This window comes from Hibiscus syriacus, unplaced genomic scaffold (assembly GCF_006381635.1).
Source record: "Hibiscus syriacus cultivar Baekdansim isolate YM2019G1 unplaced genomic scaffold, ASM638163v2 tig00117011_pilon, whole genome shotgun sequence".
In the NCBI taxonomy this organism is placed as follows: Eukaryota; Viridiplantae; Streptophyta; class Magnoliopsida; order Malvales; family Malvaceae; genus Hibiscus; species Hibiscus syriacus.
The window spans coordinates 690,226-710,429 of NW_024063523.1; the positions used below are offsets into that span (position 1 = coordinate 690,226).

The window sequence follows — 20,204 nt, forward strand, 5'->3', positions numbered from 1 at the left end:
ACCTCCAGTAAGATCAACAAGTGCATCCTGAACAAGCCCACCTTCTAGTGCCTCATAAGAACTATACAATTTTGCATATACCTTCTCCAATATAGAAACCCATAATTCATTAGCCTTCTTACTGGTCGCAAATATTGGTTCGCCAAGTGATTCACATGGAATCCAGTAATCAATAACAACAGGGACCCATTCACCCTATAAAGTGTTCATAACCATAGTATGCCCAAGGATCAATATGTTATGGCCAAGCTGGTGGGCTTCTTCCCACGAAATTTCCAAAATACATTTGGCATGAAAAGTAAATGGAATCTCCACAGCAACAAAACCACTGCCCTTTCCAATTATATTCTTGACCTCTACTAGCGCATCTTTAAGATTAATTCCCATTAACAATAATCTAAACTTGTAAGGGTCATCATCTTCCGCATGGTTCTTTATAGTCTCAATGGCATTGAAATAACCTACACTCACTGTTTCATCATATTGAAAATCAAGTACCTCGCTTGTGGTTCCCGTAGAGACACTTTTGTCAAGGACTTCGCCTACTCCTTTGGAATCATCAACAACCATTCGCCTGTGAACCATGAGTTCTATTTCTCCATCTTTAATACTTGATCCTCCTGTGGCACGATCAACCAACACGGATAGTTCAAATTTCTTATCCACCGTATAAATTCCAAGGTTAATTGGATAGTAATTTCCTGCTACAGGTTGCTCTTTGTCTTTGTAGAGTCTGGTGACCTGGGAATCAGAATCACCACTGCTTGAACTGTACCACAGGTAGCTCTGCTGCACTGGTACATCTACCTTTGGTTTTGGCAATTTATCGAACACTTGTTACCTATCATTTGTATCTTCTATTGCCATATGTAACATATGCTCAATTCCAGGGCTGTTTTGGACTTGCTCATCCGTCCTCCATGTCAAAATCCCCAATATCTGCTCCATGTAGCTTTGAGTCGTTGTCATCCTAGACTCTAACGAACTGATACGTTTATTTTGTGCCTCCCACCACTTGGGAGGGTTGGTTTCCTTATTTGCTTTTTGCATTGTTTTCTTTAAGTCCTCAATCTGTTTTTTGATGGTAGAGAGATCAGTAGATTCTACCATGGTGTGGTTCTTCTTTTGCATATTCAGTCTGTAATTTGCCAGGAATTAAGGCTCCTGATACCAATTTGTTATGGAATAAGAGAAATATATTGAGGTTCGAGAAAAGAATGAGAGAATTGAGAGAAGGAAACATTCACTCATTCATTGCATGAGGAAGAAAATGCCTCAAGTCAGGTCTTATTTAGTTACAATGGTTGACGGTAATTCTAATAATGCCAGGTGGCTATCCTTTATAACATATTCTAACAACTCTACTTATCCTTTCCTTTCTTCTGTAGGTATTGGCCTTCTGACTCGGACGGCTCCAACTCTTCCTGAATCTATTCAGCCTGCTCCAACTCATTCAGTAAGTTAATCATATGCCCTTCACGTGCTTCAACTCCCAATTTATATTTTCCAATCCCTAACCCTTGTGCATCCATTCTCAATTTCTCCCCTCGCTCGTCCATTCCCAAATCCTCCTCTTCTTGTCGTTCTTCTTCTTCTCCGACCATAACACAGAGAAGATTCATAGATCAGCAATGCACCCAGGAGATTTTAGCTCCGATTATCAATAACCACACCCTTTAAACCCCAATTTAAACCCTACACCCACCGAATTTTATCAACCGCCTAACGCGTCGGCACCACTTTTTACCTCCGATTACTCCATTTACCCGCCAAATTATCCTGTCTACCCTCAAAATTCTAACGCCGTACATCCCACGGCTCCCTCTTACGCTCCACCGCCGCCGCCTACCCTAGATTCGCAATCGTCTTTCAATCAACAACCTATCGCGCCTCTGTAGTCGACTGTGGCTCCTTCTTTCCTGCCTTATGATTCACAGGTTCCTTATCAGCCCCCGTCCTCCCAGCCACCTTATTACCAGCTGAATGATCAGCATCAGATGGCCTCAGGCTATGGCCAGCCTCCGCCGAAGCCTATCGACACTCTTAATCCATCCTACTATTCCGCCGCATATGGCCAAGTAGAACCATCAGCACCATCTGTCCCTCCTGCATCTGCATATGAAAACTCCTATGATAATTCGGTAAAGTTCGATCATGGCCGTGGCAGTTATTTTGATGAGAAATTCGGAGGAGGTTATGACAGCAGCAGACCTGACATGGGATCCGATTTCTATAGTAAACAATCGGATAGCTATTCAAGATACGATGATGGTGCTGGATATGATGACGGGGTTTATGCTTATAAAGGAGGACAAGTGGAGCCGTATGGGGCACGCGGCACGGCTCCAAATTCGTCGACTTATGTTCAATTCGATTATTATGGGCGGCCCATTAATTTCCCTTCTGGGAAGGACTCATCGAGCGTGCAAGATTCAGCTTCTGCTAAGATTGTGAAGGCCATGCCGAAGGCTGAGACCCAGCAAGATGTGAAGAGCGGGGTCCAGAAATTTCGGGTTAAGTTGTTGTCTGAAGGCGGAGCACATGGCCCCATGGATGTACTTTGCCAGGTAACTTTTAAATGAAAATCGTAGGAATTTATTTACTTTTGGTTCAAGAGATGAAGTTCATCGCATATGATCTCAATTTTCAAGTATGTTGGTTATATTGTTGCATTATGCGTGAATTTAAACTGAAATCGCATTTTAGGTTCTTCAAATTTTAGGCTGACATGTTCTGTAGTTCTGTATGATTTAACATTGTAGTTCACATTGATATTACTAATGTATAATCCTGCTTGCTAGTCTCTGATATTTTCATCCAGTACTTTGAACTTATAATTTAGCTTTATTTTTTATGTCAGATTGGTTTAGATGGTATTCGCATGCTTGATCCCAGTACCGGACGAGCGTTGAGAATATATCCTCTTGAAAACGTCAGAAGATGTGAAGTGAGTTGCCTTGTTTTTCCCCTTTTTTCTAAATGTTTTTCTGTGATTTACTTTCTGTTAATGATGTGTGCATTGTAATAAAAACTATGTCATGGAGGTCATGGACTCATCTACCTTTACATTCTGGTCCAAGAGCCCCATTGACTTTGAGGAAAGACGGGTCAGATTGCAATCAAATAGTTACACTACAAACACCCTTCTGGATATTGTAACAGCTGCAACTTTACAGGTTGGTGTTATAGAGTTGTAACTATCTTAATTTCTGGTTAAATTCGAACTGTTTAATTTGTAAGACTTCATATTATCATAATTGTTTAATTTTTCTGTTGGGGTTAGCAGGAGTGGTTGTGAACTTGTGGTTGGTATATTCTTAATTCATATAAAAAAATCATTTCTTCAGTTAGAAGAAAAGTTGTTGCTCTTGAGTTGCATATATATTGTGGCGTTGGTTTTATTTTTCTTTTTGATTCATAGATGGTATCTAGAGTTGATGCTTTGGATGAATTCATCATTGTTGCAAACAGACTAAAACCAATTAAAAAGAGTGAATGCAGATTTGGTTATTAATTCTTTTTGTTTGCAAACTACACACACGTGAGCACAAAATCAAACTTATCTGCGTGGACAAGTCATGAGGAGTAATATGGTGAATACTAGTGTGTATGATCTGTGGTAGCCTAAGAAAAATATGATCTGCTAGAATAACGATGCTTCTCTTAAAACTGCCATTCGGAATTTGAAGTGCCTGTTAGAAGAGAAGAGTATTCAATGACAAAGTATTGTAGTGAATTTGTAGAACTTAATTTTTTTATAATAATGAGCGTTTTATCCATGTGAAGCATATGGAAAATTTTCATGCTGCTGTCATCGGGTTCCTCTAGGCTGTAGGCATATCTCATATGATTAAGGGCTCCGTTTTTTCTTCTTTGGAGACTATGTTGTTGAATCATCTCAATCCTCTTTGAACTCTTTCATTTGTTGTCCTCCAGTTAGTATATTCAACATTTCCACCCTTTTGTATGATGACTTTATTCTTTCACCTTTTTATTGCAGATCAAGGAAATGGGTGGGAGTAGTCAACCTCCAGAATATCTACAAACTACGGAACAACTTGCAGAAAAGAAGAGAGGGTTTGCTGATTGGATGAATAGGATAAAGCCTGGCATTGAGGAGAAAGATCATTGGGTAAAAATTAGATTTGCCAGAAGTCCTATTTTTTCTTTCACCCGTAAATTTCTGGTAAAATAAAAGCATATTTAATTTCTTCATAATGGGCTTGTCTCCTTATTCCTTTTTACTGGTTAGGTCCCAGATGAAACTGTTTCAAAGTGCACAGCATGTGCAACTGATTTTGGGCCTTTTTGGCGGAAGGTACACTATTCCCCGTGTTTAGGAAAGGGGTTTCCTGTTTGTTTTTATTTCTCATTTAAATTTATGCTTTATGCTCTTTTTCTTTTCAGCACCACTGTAGGAACTGTGGGGATATTTTCTGTGACAAGTGTACCCGTGGTAGAATTGCTTTAACTGCTGATGAGGATGCTCAACCAGTTAGGGTCTGCGACCGATGCATGGTATGATACCAATCAGTTTCTCACCATCTTGTTTCATAGCAATCAGGTGCTGATGTGTGTGATAGTCCAGGATGACATGGACATATTATCCATATAGTATCCACATGTGGTTGAACATGTAGAGTATCTGTATTTCTCTGATGTCCTTTAGTTCAAAGCATTCCTTCAGGTGACAGACCTATGAAAGATTCGTTAAGGATGACTATAGTATCTACTTTATCGCGGTTCGACCATGACATATTTTCTTTTTCCCCTATAAAGCTTTTCTTTGAAGTGGTTAATAAGAACTCAGTTAAGGGGTTGAGGCAACTGATTTAAATATGCAGTTCAAGGAAAGTTGTTTGCTAAACGAAGGACAGACTGTTTATATTGTCATATTGTTCCTTTTTTTTTCATTTTTCCCGAGAACAATTGTAGTCTAAATTCCTATTGGTCTTGATCAATATTGTTATTAACATTAGTTCTTATTGTTTCCTTGTAGGCTGAAGTGACTTGGAGGATGAGTAATGCTAAGGAAACAGCTAGTAAACCTAGTGGATTACAGAGTCTCGAGGATCTTGCTAGGAAGCTTCTCGAGGAGATGGAAAAAAATCACAGAGCATCAACAAGTAATTACTTGTATCTCGAGTATTGTATCATTACTGTGAAAGAAGCTACTTGCATATGCATAAATGGGCACATCATATTAGTGTAATAAAATGGAAGTGGTTACGGCCAGCTGAAAGTGTTGCTTGAATAATATAAACACACTCGATCAAACTGCCATAACAGGTTTGGCAAGGTGAAAATAGTCGTGGTTGGATCAGTTATAGGACGTTTGCAGTAACTAGGAGGAATCTACAATTATATTAGCCTTAAACGGTTTTGTTTTGTTAGGCTCGAAATATGATGGATCCTGTCTACGGATGAAGGAAGTTGCCTACCCTACAATCACTGTTCATTTAAAGGTATGGGGTCCATGTGCAGCATCATTATCTCGAATTCTCGAATGCATGTATATCATCAAATGTTATTTAGTTTTTCTGATTTGAGAATTGTTACAGGTCCAAGTTCCAAGCTCAGGTTCTGAAACCATTGAATGTGGAGTCTGCCAGCATCCTTTCGTTGTTAGTGCCCATTGATCTTCTACTTTTTTGTCATCAGGGAAGGCTTCTTAATCTTCCCAATGAGTTTCTTCTTGATTTAATTATACTTATTGGGGTTCTGATTATTTTTAAAATAATGATGATTATAGACTATAAATGGGTTAGTTTTGCTTTATGTGATTATGATTACTTTGTTCTAAAATACCTACTCGATATCCTTGGTCTGGTCTTCAAGTCATATATGTATACGGAAGTACACTGTAGATCTCAGGTCATGTTTCTGTATAAAAATTGACATATCATAATTAAATAATTACTATAACTTGTTTTATTTACAAATATTGTTCTAAATTTTCTATAAGACAAAAAAATTAGAAAAATCTTTATTTACTTGTGTACTAAAACAAAATTATTTAATTCTTTATTTATTGAACTTTTAAGATGTTTTCACTTTGATCATTGAACTTTTAAAACATTTATGGGTAGTAAATTAATTTTCATTTATTTTTATTAGAGCTATTGTTGTTAATCGATGTTTTGACAAATTAAATTTTTATTTTCTGAAACAATTCATAAGCTTCCAATTTCGGAGCGTTATAATTTTTTTTATAAATAGGCAAAAAATGCATCCAAGGCCCTTCAACTTTAAAAAAATTTATGTGACCTTATTGTTATTGTTTTGTTTAATGTGACCTTCCAACTCGAAAAAGAACTTACATTACCAAAGAATAAAAATGAAATAAGAGAGATTGCTCTTGTGACTCGGAATGAACCTTTCTCGGAGGAGGAAAGGAATAGCAAAAAATTCCTATAGAGCATCCAAGAACAAGAAGATGAAATAGGACGATGAATTCTTACGTGATCCAAGGAAATCAAAGGTTCACTTCCACAATTTCATCTATATCGAATCTTAATACCATAATAGCTCATATAGTTATGAATTTTTTTAGGTTCACTGACTTTTTCCTTCTTTCTCATTTTTCTCCAAAACGTATGAAATATAGTAAATATCGTAAAGGCATATGTAGTAGGGGTTGCAAACCGGATGGTACAAAACTTGGTTTTGGAAGATATGGCACTAAAAGTTGTAAAGCTGGTCGTCTTTCATATCGAGCCATTGAAGCAGCGCGTCGGGCTATAATCGGACAATTTCATCGTGCTATGAGCTGACAATTCTGTAGAAATGGTAAGATATGGGTAAGAGTTATCGCGGATCTCCCTATTATCGGGAAGCCTACAGAAGTAAGAATGAGAAGAGGGAAAGGAAATCCTACGGGTTGAATTGCTCGTGTGTCCACGGGACAAATCCCATTTGAAATGGACGGTGTGAGTTTGTCAAATTCTCGACAAGCCGCTGCATTAGCGGCGCATAAACCATGTTCGTCAACCAAGTTTCTTCGTGACCCTTTGACTAACGTTTTCATCACTAAACTATTTTCTTTTCATCTATTTTGGTCACTAAATTTTAAAAAATTTCAATACGAGGATATTTATCGCTATTTTATTAGATGGCTACATTTATTAAACTATTTAGAATTAAAATAATATTAAATTGATATAATTTATAAATATTATAAAAAATTATTAAATCATATTTTAAATTAGGATTAACCTAATTAAATATATAAATATGAAAACTAAATGTGTTATCGTATAAATTTTAAATTTATCATGTCATCCCCATTATAATATTTAAACTTCAATTTATGGATTAGATTATGTGATTGGTCATTAAATTATGTGATTGATTTTATTCTTATCACAAAATAGAAAGATAATTAGATCATGTTAGTCCTAATTTAAAATATGATTTAATAATTTTTTTTAATATTTATAAATTATATCAATTTAATCTTATTTTAATTCTAGATAATGAGGATGACATGATAATTTTAAAATTTATACAATAACATATTTAGTTTTCATATTTATATATTTAATCAAGTTATTCCTAATTTAAAATATGATTTAATAAATTCATTTTTAATATTTATAAATTATATCAATTTAATATTATTTTAATTCTAAATAGTTTAATAAATGTAACCATCTAATAAAATAGCAATAAATATCCTCGTATTGAAATTTTTTAGAATTTAGTTACCAAAATAGAAGAGAATAAAATAATTGAGTGATGAAAGGTGTGATTTACCCTTTTAATAACAACATAAATTAACGGAATCTTTGTCAATGAAAGAAACCATTGGTCAAAGGGTCACTTTGAGTTATTTTTACAAGTTGGAGGGTCACATTGAACAAAAAAATGATAAGGGCCACATTGATTTTTTTTTTAAATTTGGAGGGCCTTGGATGCCTTTTTGCCTTATAAATAAAAGCTTGTTATAAATTTTTTTATAAATGAAACACTTTTGCAAGGGAACTAAAAAGTTGACACGCATGTCAATTTCCTCAATGAAATATACATTCACTTAGTTTTTACATTAAGAACTTCAATAAATTCATTAATTTGTTCAAATTTTTTACTCTTTTAGGATAAGGAGTAATCTCACAACACACTTAGACTTATATCTCAAAATCTCATGTGTACAATCTCTCTATCTCTTAAGAAAAAAAACACAAATAGCAAACTTTAAATTACAAAAAATGTATTTGCACAATTCAAAACAAATAAGAACACTTGAGAAAAATGAATACAAAATACAGAAATGTCATATGAAAGCAAAAGGAATATTTGAGAATGTTGACTTCGATTTTTAGTTATATTTGGTTGCTTAGGCTTTCTTTTTGATTTCTTGTCTTCGCATATGACTTTGAATATTGTTCTTGCAGTATCGGTACTACTGGAATTATAATTGTTGACTTGATTGAAGTTTGAAATTTTAAAGAATTATTTCAAAAATTATTTTCAGTATATAACTTAATTCTCTAATAAAGTAAAGAGTAAAATAGAATTTTAACTTTAAAAAAAATTATATATTCGAATAACCAAATCAAATATAATCTTAAAATTTATTAAAAATATTAATTATTTTTAGTATATCAAACATATTTTCAACACAAACCAACACTTTGAGCTATTTATATAATCAAAATCCCCGTAAAAATTAAGAAAAAATCTCATAGAGGTGATAGACACCTATATTAATATTCAAATAATGGTTATTTAATTTGATTATTGTTCAAATTAATAATCTCTAAAATTAAGTTTTATATATTTAAATTAATTAAATATAATTTAATTAATATTATTATATGTAAAATAATTCAAAAATATAAATTAAAATATGTTTAAACGTCTAATTTATTTGATTAAATATCTATTTATTCTTTTTTTTATAATCTTTATATATGATGTTTAGAGTTTTGATAAACTTAAATGATTTTGATATAACACAATATATATATATATATATATATATATATATTTGTAAAATTAATTTTAAGTCTCTAAAATTTGTCCAGTCTCTAAAATTTGTTTTTTAAGTTCAAATTATGTAAAAAAAAATATCATTTAAACACTTTAAAATAATTTTCAAGGTTATATCTTTCTCAAAAATGTCAAAAATCATCATTTTATATAGGCTTTGACCAGAAGTCTCGAAACTTTACAAGATTTTTGAAACTTTTATAAGAGTTTTGAAACGCCCATTTATGTTTTGATACTTTGGTTTCCAACAATCATATTTTTTAATTCCTCTTTCGAAGAGTTTCAAAACTTTCCCCATATTTTTGAAACTTTGTGTGCATGTAGCCTTTAATGGCGAATTTAATGCTCATAACGGCTCCAAACTCCCTCCAACAACCTCAAACAACTAGAAATCAAAAGAGCACTTAAAAGAGGTCTTCAAACAACCAAGAAGAGACAAGAAATCTATTCCAATAATCAAATAGCAAATAGAGCCAAATTTGTTATTCTATTGTGTTTTTCTTTCATTTAACATTATTCTATTCATTGTCAATTTTATTTTAGTGTTATTGCGTGTGTGTGTGTGTGAGCTTCAATTTCCAAACAATCTATCTTTGTGAGGATATTCAAAGTTTACTCAATTTGTGATTTCTTCTTAGGAAGGGTTGAACACTTAAGACTTTGGGGTATAAGTCTTAATGTTTTGTAAGGTTACACCTTGTCCTAAAAGGTTAGAACAAATTAGTGAAATTGTGGAAATCCTTAGTTAAGAAGCTAAGGTAGTGGATGTAGACTTCATTACGGAAGTTGAACCACTCTAAATCTTTTGTGTCAATTTCTTATTTATTGCTTAAGCTTTCAACAAGTTTGTATTGCCAATTCACCCCTTCTTGGCCATTTTCCTTGATCAATTGACTCAACAATTGGCATCAGAGCTAGACTCATTGAAAGGTTTTACCACCTCTTGAGAAGATCCTAGAAGAGTTAAGTCATTAATCTATTCATTAATGGCCTATACTCCAAGTTTTAATGTTATCAATGATTCTCAACCTATCAACAAACCTTCTTACTTCAATGAAGCCAATTATGCTTATTTGAAGAATATGATGATGCTTTTCATTCAAGCAAGTGATTTGGGAGCTTGGAGCATCATGATGAGAGTAAATTCTACTCCAACTATAGAAATGGAGGAGTGGAGTGAAGAAGAAAAGAAATTTTTCCAGCTCAATGTAAATGAAATACACATTCTATTTTATGCACTTGGCTCTGATGAATATGAAAGAGTTTCATCTTGTTCAAATGACAAGGACATTTGGGATAAACTTGAAGTTATTCATGAAAGAACTAATGAGGTAAGAGAAACTAAGATTAGTTTTCTCAATCATAATTATGAAAACTTCAAGATGAGACTAGGTGAGTATATTAAAAGTACGATTGGTTGATTTTCAGTTATTGTCAATGGTATCAAAGGCTTTGGAGAAGTTATTCCTAATAAGAATATTACTGGGAAGATGATCTATAGTCTTCCCAAGTCATGCAATCCAAGAAGACTGCCATTGTTGAAACAAAGAATCTAAAGACCCTCAATCTAGATGAGTTTATTGGGTCTTTGCTTACTCATGAGATAATGATAAAGGAAGAAGAAGAACAAAAGAAGAAAGATGAGGAAAAGAAGAAAATGGAAAAGAAGAAAAAGATTGGTGTTGCTCTCAAGTCATCAAAAGAAGATAGTGACTCAAATGAAGATGATAAAAATGAAGAAATGACAATGTTTTCCAAAAGATTCAAGAGGTACATAAGGTCCAACAAAGAAAGGAGATTCAAAAGAAATGAGGGCTTCAAAAATAAATGTAAGGAGAAGGATATCATTATTTTTTATGAGTGTAAAAAGCTTGGGCAAGTCAAGTTTGAATGCTCACAATTGAAGAAAAAGGGATCATCTAAGAAGAAACACAAAGAACATGTAGCTACATAGAGTGATGATGAGTCATCCAATAAAGAGGAGGAAGAAGTAGTCAACTTGTGTCTCATGGACATAAAGGATGATTCTAAGGTAACCTCTAATTCATCTATTTCAAATGAGTATTCCTTCGATGAATTGTAAAAGTCTTATGATGAATTAAATTTAGAATTTAAGAACTTGATTTCTAAGCATAAGAAAAATATTTCAAAATTGAAAGATGAAATTGTTCTCTTTTCTTAAGACTAATCTTGAACTTGAAAATCAAGTTAAAGATATGAAAGTCAAACTTGAAAAGTTTGAAAAGAAAAATCAAGACTTGCATATCTTATTTTTAAAAGTTCATGATGATCATCGAAAGAAACTTGATGATCATAAAGCTTTTTTTAACCATGTTGGGATTAAAATATTTGAAAAAGGTGAACATTCAAAACCCAATTATATTAAAAATATCTCTAATCATTACAAACATATAGGTCCCCAAAAAACCTCATATAAAAAAGTTATTAGAAGCATATGGGTCCCTAAAGGGCCCATTACTACTAATGATAAAAATATCCTTGAAAAATGGATACCAAAGGGAACAAGATTATTGAGAACTAATGATAATGAACCCAAAAGATTTTGGGTATCAAAAATAAAAACTTAATATATGTTTGTAGGTGGAGCATTGCTACAATGTATAACGCAAAAGTTCACATTCATGGTACCTTGATAGTGGATGCTCAAGACATTTGACATGTGATAAGAGCCAGTTCTTGGAGCTTAAAGCTAAAAGTGAAGGAGTACTAACCTTTGGTGACAACTCAAAAGGTCACAGTGATGGAATTGGTTCTCTTGGTAACAACTCTTTCATTCTTATTGAAAATGTTTTGTATGTGAATGGGTTGAAGCATAATTTAGTATTAGCCAATTATGTGATAATGGATACAATGTCTAATTTGATTCTAATGATTGTAAAATTGTTGACGTTGAATTTAATATGGTTATGTTTGTGTGTCATAGGATGGGAAATATCTACATGGTGCATTTAGATAATATTGATATTTCTAATGTATGCTTGGTTTCCAAGGATGAACATGATTGTTGGTTATGACATAGAAAACTTGGACATGCTAGCATGAGTGTTTTACAAAAACTTGTTCTAGGTAATCTAGTAAGAGGTTTGCCTAAGATAAAATTTGATCTTAATAAGATTTGTGATGTTTGTGCTTAAGGTAAACACAAAAGATCTTCTTTTAAACTTATTAATGATTTATCATATAGTAAAGTATTACAATTGATACATATATATCTTTTTGGGCATATTAGAACTACTAACTTGGGTGGAAAACAATATGCATTTGTCTTGGTAGATGACTATTTCAGATTTATTTATGTTCTTTTCTTAAGTACAAAAGATGAAGCTTTGGAAAATTTCATCACTTTTTCTAAAATAAACCAAAATGAAAAAGGTTACTCAATTTCAAGTGTTAGGAGTGACCATGGAACCGAATTTCAAAATCTTGGTTTTGGTGAATTTTGTAATTCTGATGGAATTAGCCATAAATTTTCAGCCCCTAGAATCCCTCAACAAAATGGAGTTGTTAAGAGGAAAAATATAACTTTAGAAGAAATGGCTAGGATAATGCTTTGTGAAAACAATTTGTCAAAGTATTTTTGGGCGGAACCTAAAAGCATCGCTTGTTATATGATTAATAGAGTAATGATCATGTCTATTTTAAAGAAAACTCCATATGAACTTTTCAAAAAAAAGCTAACATTAGTTATTTTCATTCTTTTGGATTCAAGTTCTTTGTTTTAAATAATGAAAAAGATAATCTTGGTAAATTTGATGCAAAAAGTGATGAAAGAATTTTTCTTGGTCATTCTTCAAATTCTAAAGCTTATCGAGTCTTTAATAAAAAAAACTCTAGTGGTAGAAGAGTTTATACTTGTTGTTTTCGATGATAATCCCCTTTCGAAGAAGGATTATTGTGTTGGTGAGGGTGTATGTATCTTAAATCCAAATGAACATGGTGAATTATCATTGAAAGATGTAAATATTGAGAAAACTCAATATGTCTTCAAGAATCTAAGTCTAGAGGAAATGGAGGTCTCATGCCCAATGGAGTACAATTATGTCAAAGATGGTAAAAATTTAGGTAATCCATCCAAAGGGGTAACCACTGGATCTTCTCTTAAGAATATTTGTATTTGTGTAGAATTTGTCTCATACATAGGGTCTAAGAATATCAAGGAAGCATTAGATGATGAACATTGATTATGGTCATGCAAGAAGAGTTCAATCAATTTTAGAGAAGTAAAGTATGAACATTAGTTGAAAGGCCTAGTAATAAATCTATTATAAGTACTAAATGTGTTTATAGAAACAAACCAGATGAGAGTGGTAACACAGTGAAAAATAAAGCTATATTAGTTTCTCAATGTTACACTTAAGAAGAGGGAATTGATTTTGATGAGACATATTATCCCGTAGCTAGAATAGAAGACATTATATTATTACTTGTTTTTGCATGTTTTAATAATTTTAAGCTTTATCAAATGAATGTTAAAAGTTCTTTTATAAATGACTTTATTAATGAAGAAATGTATGTTGAACAACCTACCGGTTTTGAAGATTCAAATTTTTCAAACCATGTATTCAAACTTCCAAAAGCTTTATATAATTTGAAACAAGCTCATAGAGATTGGTATGAAAGATTATCAAACTTTTTAATTGAAAAAGGTTTTTTTAAATGATGTTGATACCACACTTTTCATTAAAAGAAAGGAGAATGAGATGTTAATAGTATAAATTTATGTTGATTATATTATATTTGGTGTTATAATGATATTCTTTATCAAGAATTCTCTAAGTTGATGCAAGGTGAATTTGAGATGAGCATGATGGGGGAGCTCCCATTTTTCTTGGGACTCCAAATCAAGCAAATGAAGGATGTCATCTTCATCAATCAAGCTAAATACATAAGGAATATGCTCAAGAAGTTTGACTTGGAGAATGTCAAACCTCAAGCCACTCCCATTAGCACTTTAACAAAACTTGACAAAGATGAGAAAGGTAAATGTGTAGATGTTAAATTATATAGGTCAATGATTGGTTTTTTACTTTATCTTAACGCAAGTAGATCATATATTATGTATAGTGTTTGCTTGTGTTCTATATATCAATCTTGTCCTAAGGAATCTCATTTACATGCTATTAAGATAATCTTTAGATACCATAAAGACACTCATAGTTTAGGACTTTGGTATCTTAGAGACTCAAACTTTAAATTGCATGTCTTTTCGGATGCAAATTTTGGAGGTTGTAAATTGGATAGAAAAAACATCTTTGGTACATGTCAATTCCTATTAAATATGTTAGTTTCATGGTTTTTTAAGAAACAAAATTGTGTTACATTATCAACCACCGAGGCATAATACATTTCAAATGATAGTTGTTGTGCACAAGTTTTATGGATGAAACAAAAACATTTAGACTATGGAATTAATGTGTGTACCATTCCAATTACGTGTGACAATACTAGTGCAATTTGTCTCACTAAGAATCTCATCCAACACTCTAAAACTAAACACATTGAAATTAGACATCATTTCATTAGGGATCATGTCCTTAAGAAAGATGATATTCTAGAATATGTTGATACTTTGCATCAAATAACTGATATTTTTACCAAAACCTTTAGATAAAGAAATATTTTGGACACTTAGGAGAGGGTTAGGACTTTCTAGCATTTCCTAGCCTTAGTCCAAAATTTTGAATTTTTATATTTTTAAATGAATTTTTTTGGCTTAAAAATTGGTTCTTATACATGCTTGTAATTCTATTTGGTTATCCAATGCAAAAATTGAGGGAGAATTATGTATGTCATTTCATGACCTTTTAGACTTGGTTTTGCATTATTTAAATGTTTAAGTATGCTAACTTTGTGTGCTTAGTCATATAAAAATATGCTTAAATATATTTCATATAGCTTCAATTTTGTTTCAATATGCTTTCCAACTATACAATGCTTCCATTCATGTTAGAATTATATTTTGGGTGATTTTTGGACTTAAAATCAACAAAATTGTATTTTCTACATCATCAGTTTCGAAGCTACTTTAAAAGTTTCGAAATTTTGCATAAAGTATCGATATTCTTTCTAAAGTTTCAAAATTGTAAAAAACAGTGTGTTTTGAAGTATCGAAACTCTGCCTAAAGTTTCAAAAATCCTGAACAAGTTTTGAAACTTGTAGCATGACCTAATTTTAAATAGGCTTTCAAACATATTTTTCACAAAATTGTTATTACATTTTTTAAACGATGTTCGTCCCTTTCTCAAATACCCATCATCCTAGCCGTCCGACAGTCACCCGAGGAGCTTTGTTTCCGTCCGTTGACTGTCGGCGTCTACTCTGGTCATCACTATTTGTCTTCTTTGCTATATCTTTATTTTTAGAAGGTAAATTTCGCATAGACCCTAACAAATTTTGCATAGAACCTAATACTCTATATTTTACAAATGCTTCTATTTTGTTGAGGTTAATCTTGATTTCAAGTTAATTTCTATTGATTAAATGATTTGCCCATAGTTTCCCATAAATATTTCATTATTATCTTTAAAAAAATTAAAAAATTAGTGTAGGTTAAAGTTTCAATTTTTTTAATTAAAATTAGGTGAAAATTATTTTAAAATTGATGTAATTGGGTTGATTATTGAAATTATATATATATTTTTTGTTGTTGTAGGAAGGTTACTTATTTATCAATTTTTCTTAGAATCCTCGTTTTTAAGGCCGCCCACCAATTGTTCAATAAAATCCCTTAACCAAAACTTTTTATCCTTAGCCATTGTTTTATCACACAAATGGCTCCCAAAACTTCAAACAAGCATCCTAGAGTCGATCAATCATCCACATCGTCAAATTCTTTCGAGTCTCTTTGTTTTGAATGTGACAAAGATCGTCGTAGGTTCCATCAATTCTTTCGTGATAAACCCATTCAATCAGAACGTAAATTTGATGAAGACTTCCTTTTCTCCACTGTTTATAACTTTAGTTTTCTTTATCTCTTTACCAGTTGGAGGTGGCTCGACCTAATGCTCATTTTAAATATCATTTATAAAAATCTTATCCGAGCTTTCTTTTGTAATGTTGTTATTCTTCATGAAGAACCTGATCTCGATATACCTCCTCAACATCAAACCGAAAAAGTAATCGACATTCAATCATATCCCATAAGAAATATCATAGAGCTTATTGTTCAATCCATTATCACTAACCTAGGAATTCCTTATGACAATCCTTTCAATGAGGATGATTCGGTTACTAATAGTCTTCTTCAAGGTCACAATCATACCCTTTTAGATTTTGAAGAGCGTCTCTTGCACCTTCTTGTTACTTGGTTTCTTCGCTATTCGGGTGGAAAAACCACTCGTATGAGAGACTTAGGCTATTAGTGAATTTTTCATTTTCGATTACAATATTGTCCTCGACTAGCTCAAATCATCTTTAATGAGCTTGTCAATACCATTTCTAAAGGTCTTGGGTATAAACGTTCTTTACCTTACGCTTGTGTGCTTAGTTACATCTTCACCAAACGTCAGGTTAATCGTGCCTATGACACAGTCGTTCCCCTCTCAAGCTCTCTCGACTTTACCTCAGCTCACAAAATTGGGTATAACTTCATCAATGGTGAATGGGTTCGCATTCGTCAAGATCAAGCCAGAGATGCTCCCGAAAGTGATATCGTACATATTTTTCATGGAGTTGTTGCTCCTTTTCTGTGTCATCTCTTGACTTTGGAGACACTTTACGACTACATGGTCTGTCAATTAGATGATGTATTTCAATGCTTTGATGCCATAGATGCTCATCTTGACACTTTGGAGGCTCGTTTCTCGAATCCTTATCCTCATCCTAGTCCTTATTCTCATACAAATATTGATAATGACGTTGGTGATGATGAGGATTGATCTTCCTTTTATTTAGCATTTTATGATACATTTAGGATCTTTAGATTTTTTTAGATATTATTGCATTTGGATGTTTTGGTTATTTTGGATTTTTAGGACTTCATATTTTGGATGTTTTGGTTATTTTGGATATTTCACTTATTGCATATGCTTTTGTTATGACACTTTTATGGATTTATATGTTGAATATTTATTTTGAATGTTTTTGACTTGTCATATGCTGGATTATTGTCTTAGTTTATTATGCTTTAATCTTCTATTCTCTTTTGTAGATAAATGATTTTGATCTAACAAAAAGGAGAGAAAAATATCAAAAACACTTTTGATTGAATTTTCATTTTTGATATAAATTTTTATAGCCTTAAATTCTTTTTCAAAGGGGGAGTTAAATGAAAATTTATTATTTTTGAATGATATATATAATTTGACAAATTTATGACAAGTTTTGAATCAAGAAAATTTTTACAAAAATGTTTTGTTATATCAAAAAAGGGGAGATTAATAAACTTAAATGAGTTTGATATAACATTATATATATATTAGTTTTTGTAAGTCCCTAAAATTTGTCCAATCTTTAAAATGAGTCTTTTAAGTTCAAATTATGTCAAAATATCATTTAAACACTTTAAAACAATTTTCAAGGTTATATTTTTCTCAAAATGTCAAAAATCATCATTTTAAATAGGCTTTGACCAGAAGTTTTGAAACTTCTGCAAGAGTTTCGAAACTTTTGTAAGAGTTTCGAAACTATCCAAAACAAAAGACTTTAGAGTTTCGAAACTTTACAAGAGTTTCGAAACTTTACAAGAGTTTCGAAATGTCCATTGATGTTCCAATACTCTGGGTTCCAACAGTCATATTTTTTAATTCCTTTTTTGAAGAGTTTCGAAACTTTTTCCATAGTTTCGAAACTTTGTGTGCATGTAGCCTTTAATGTGCGAATTTAATGTTTTAAACGGCTCCAAACTCCCTTCAACAACCTCAAACACTTGGAAATCAAAAGAGCACTTAAAAGAGATCTTCAAACAGTCAAGAAGAGAAAAGAAAGTTATTCCTACAATCAAAGAGCAAATAGAGCCAAATTTGTATTTTATTGTGTCTTTCTTTTATTTAACACTATTTCATTCATTGTCAATTTTATTCTAGTTTTCTTGGGTGTGTGTGGGAGCTTAAATTTGCAAACAATCTATCTTTGTGAGGATATTCAAAGTTTGCTCAATTTGTAATTTCTTATTAGGAAGGGTTTAACACTTAAGACTTTGGGGTAGAAGTCTTAGTATTGTGTAAGGTTACACCTTGTCCTAAAATGTTAGAACAAATTAGTGAATTTGTTGAAATCTTTAGTTAGAAAGCTAAGGTCGTGGTTGTAGGCTTCATTAAGGACGTTGAACCACTCTAAATCCCTTGTGTCAGTTTCTTATTTCTTGCTTAAGCTTCCAACAAATTTTTATTGTCAATTCACCCCTTCTTGACCACTTTCATTGATCGATTAACTCAACAAGTTTATTATTGTCTTTATCATTAATATTGTTTTTAAAATACAATTTTTTTTAAAACTATAATATATTTAACCATTACACTCAATATTTATCAATAAATTATCTATTTCTTTTAATAATTATTTTGTTTAATAATTCAACCTTACATAATGCATGAAGGGGTGTTCAAATTCGGTTTTAACCGAATTAATCGACCGAACCGAATTAGTTCGGTTAATTCGGTCGGCCACCGAATTAATTCAGTCGGGGAACGGTTAAGGATTTTTTTGGAATTCAGTTAACGGTTAATTCGGTTCGAAATCGGTTAATTAACCGAATTAACCTTTAAATATAATTATATTAAGAGGCCCAATCCATTTAAAATCCATTTAAAACCCAAATCAATATTAATTAATTAAAATAAAATCAAAACTAAATGCAAAATGTTTGAATCAAATTAATTAGATATTATTTAAATTAATTGTAAATTGTTTTTTTAATTAAAAAATATTAAATTCTAAAATTCTAAAAAAATTTCGGTTAATTCGAAAATTAACCGAATTAACCGAAATTTATTCGGTTCGGTTAATATTTTCGAAAAAAGTTCGGTTCGGTTAACGGTTAAAGAAAAAAAAATTCGATTAATTCGAAAATGGTAGTTCGGTCGATTCGGCCACCGAATTAACCGAATGAACACCCCTAAATGCATGCAATCAAACCTTGTGTAATACTCATGCGTATAAAAGTGTGATAAATGCAGTTTCTGATCCAATAATCCAATGTGTTGGCAGTTGGGCAGCCAAAAGTATCTACCACATTATTACAATGTTGCCATTTGTTTTTAAAGCAAGGTTGGGGAATGTTATACAAATTCCTATACATAACTGTTCTTTGATGTGTATGTGATGACAAAGGTCTCTACCTATTGATGGAGACCTTTCCTTTTCTTTTGCTTTAACTAACCAACGCAAATCATGAGTAGTAGGACTATTTTATTACTTATTTTTCTCATTTGTTTCGAGTTTTTTTTCACTATCAGTTTGAAGGTTTTATCTCGATTAATTCTAATCGACTCGCATCGTACATCTAGTTTTGATGGATGAATTTTGCAACAGAGATTTTCTATATGCACAATTATTCAAACTCGAGAACTTACTTAAACGATATCAAATTGTTTACTGTTTAAACAAACTTTATTGATATTTGTTTCTCTGTTTTTTCCCATATACCATTCTATTCCAATCATTGTTTTGTTTCTTTGTTGTTTGTATTTCAAATCCCTTCCAATTAGTTCGAACCCCATTGAAGTGACAACCTATTTTGGTTAAAAGATTGGTATTTAAATTATTAGATGGATGTATAAAAAAATATTAGATGGGTTATTTAAACAGTTACAATTTTAAAACATTGTTTATTTTTTAAAAACGTATAAAGATCATATGCATATTTTTTCAGGAGATTAGAGTCCCGTTGATTCCTTTATAATTCCCTATGTATTTATTAGGTATAATTAATAAAATAAAGGATTGACAGTATCAACCGATAAAAATATAATATATGACGAATAACATCATTCATTATGTGTATGGACAAACAATTGACATGTTATTGTTGATTAATATCAATGATGAAATTAGGATTAAATAATGAAAAGAATAATTAATTGATTTCAAATTTAATATGGTTATAATATATGTTATATCTAAAAATTAAAACAAAATAGTCTGAATTTAATAAATATTCAAGCTAAAAAAATGGCATATTCGAAAGGGGCCAACTAGCGCCCACTATCTATTTAGTTACGTCATCAATTAGCATCGTCAACCTTTATATAAC

At 31.8% G+C, this 20,204-nt stretch overlaps 1 pseudogene; it reads left to right on the forward strand.

Moving 5' to 3' along the window:
• Positions 1 to 1,616: 1,616 nt before the first annotated feature.
• On the forward strand, positions 1,617 to 5,651 carry LOC120195265 (annotated as a pseudogene).
• The last annotated feature ends 14,553 nt before the right edge of the window (positions 5,652 to 20,204 follow it).